At 47.4% G+C, this 2,147-nt stretch overlaps 1 non-coding gene across 1 annotated transcript; it reads left to right on the top strand.

The window, feature by feature from the left end:
• The first annotated feature begins 334 nt into the window (after nt 1–334).
• LOC120663101 lies at nt 335–440 on the top strand. The gene has a single exon (XR_005670325.1). It is a non-coding gene; the product is annotated as a small nucleolar RNA R71 (small nucleolar RNA).
• The last annotated feature ends 1,707 nt before the right edge of the window (nt 441–2,147 follow it).

Below are 2,147 nucleotides of genomic sequence, written 5' to 3'. Positions count from 1 at the left end.
GAGTTGCCCACGTGTCCAGTTTCTCCACAAACCTCGCATGTCATGCGAGAATCCATTACTTGGTTAGCCTCCTGGTGCGGAGACTCCAGTCTTTTCATGAGAAGGTCCATCTTGGCAGCGAGCATATCGATGCTAATCGATATGATGAACTCCCTTGCGGGGCTGTTGCTGCCTTTCATCTTTCCAACTTTGGCTGGAAGCAATCTTCTCTACCTGCGCTTTTGCTTTAGGTACACTGAGCGAAAGGAAGGAACCACCTGATGCTGCATCGAAGTGGTTCTGAGCTGGTGTGTTCAGGCCATTGAAGAAACTCTGAATAATAAGCCATTCCTCCATGCCGTGGTGGGGCATGCTGCAATGTACTCCTGGAACCTCTCCCAAGCTTCCGGAATGGCTTCATCCGGGAGCCATTGAAATCTAGAGATCTTGCCTCTGAGGGCATTGGTTTTGCCCACCGAAAAATACTTCGTCGGGAATGCATTGGAGCAAGCTTCCCATGTAGTGAAGTTTGCTTTGTTGGTGTAAAACCACGTCTTCGCCTTGCCTAGCAAGGAGAATGGGAACAGTCGAAGACGAACGTTATCCATCGTGGTACCTCTAGGGTTGATGGTGCTGCTCACTTCCAAGAAGTTTTGGAGGTGAGCGTTGGCATCCTCTGATGCCTTACCACAGAATGGACTCGCTTGAACAATGTTTACCAGTCCCAATTTGAGCACAAAGCCATCATTGCCTTGGTCATTGTTCAGTCTAGTAGGGATGTGGCTACTAGACGGGGCCGAGTACTGCCTGAGAGTCTTGGCCATGGGTGGTGCTGAGACTGACAAACGAGGATTCCAAGTGGGTTTCGTCTGGGATGGGACGACACAGCGTCTCACAATTCGCCCAATTCTCTGAGGATTCGGATCGAAGTTGGATGGTAGATCAAAACCGGACATGCACTGCTCTGCATCGAATAAACGAGAGAGAGAGAGAGAGCAATGGTAAGCCCGCTAAAACTAGCGGTGATAACACAGTAAGGTTTCCACTCAATTATACGATAACTTTAGCCAATTGCTTCCCCGGCAATAGTGCCAGAAATGCTTGTTAGTCTCTTATGCTCAATCTGAATAGGTATTCTGCAAGCGCATAGAATTCACCGGTGTAGCACTTCACCTTGGAGTATTCCAGGGTATCGTGAAATCCTCAGGGAAGCACTATGGTAAAGTGTATCGTAAATCGTAGTGACAACATTTACTGAAGTTATCGGCCGACTAATTCAACAGGGGTAAGCCAGATAACTGATGAGATAAATGGCCAAGCTATGACCATGTGATACACAGGAGATTCTATACCTTAGAGAGATAGCAGCTGAGAGGATAACGAGCGAGAAAGGACTCCTGAAACACTTCTAAACTACTGAGCTAGCCTCACTAGAACTAATCTAAATTTCTAACTTGATGTCGGAACTAGGAGCTTACTTCGGCGGCCTAAGCGAAGGGCGCAGACAGGGATGAGAAGGGGCCCAACATACTTTTGGCAATCCTACTGCTATGAAAACACCCGAACGTGGTGGACTATGAAGGACGGACAAGGCTGTCACCACTTGCCACCTACCACTGCGGTACCGTGGAGTGGAACACACTTTCTAGCTAGCACTGAGTCAGACACCATGTCTACTCTCGGTACTAGGATTTCTCTTGAGGCCTTCAAGAGAAATCCCCCTCAACCTAGTGAACTAACTTGAGTTACACTAGTACGGGCGAGAAAACCCGTAAGACTAACACCGACAAGCAAGAAAGGGAACTTAAACTGAACTAGAGGTAAAACTTACTCCCGCAGACAAGTACTAGTACTTGGGAAGATAAATACTTGCAGAATGTAAAGCTGACTCAAGTAAATAAAGAAGATAACTTATATTAAAAATAGTCAAAGGAAAAGATACAAGAGCTTTACCGAGCTCCGATGACGACTCTGGATCCCCGAGACAAGCTCGACTCGACCCTAACTCCCAACTACTAACCTACTCGAGACTTGAGAAGAGAGAATTGCTCCTTGAGTGCGTGTTTACAAGTGAGGGGGAGAGTGGTATTTATAGGCTTCCAAGGTCGGTAGAAGGCCGGTAATTCCGTTAGCGCCAGGTGTGCAACTGTAGAGGCGGTGCTTAACTT

The sequence above is a fragment of the Panicum virgatum genome, chromosome 2N (assembly GCF_016808335.1).
Source record: "Panicum virgatum strain AP13 chromosome 2N, P.virgatum_v5, whole genome shotgun sequence".
Classification (NCBI taxonomy): Eukaryota; Viridiplantae; Streptophyta; class Magnoliopsida; order Poales; family Poaceae; genus Panicum; species Panicum virgatum.
The sequence above is the reverse complement of the archived record's forward strand: the minus strand, read 5'-3'. Positions and strand labels throughout refer to the sequence as shown.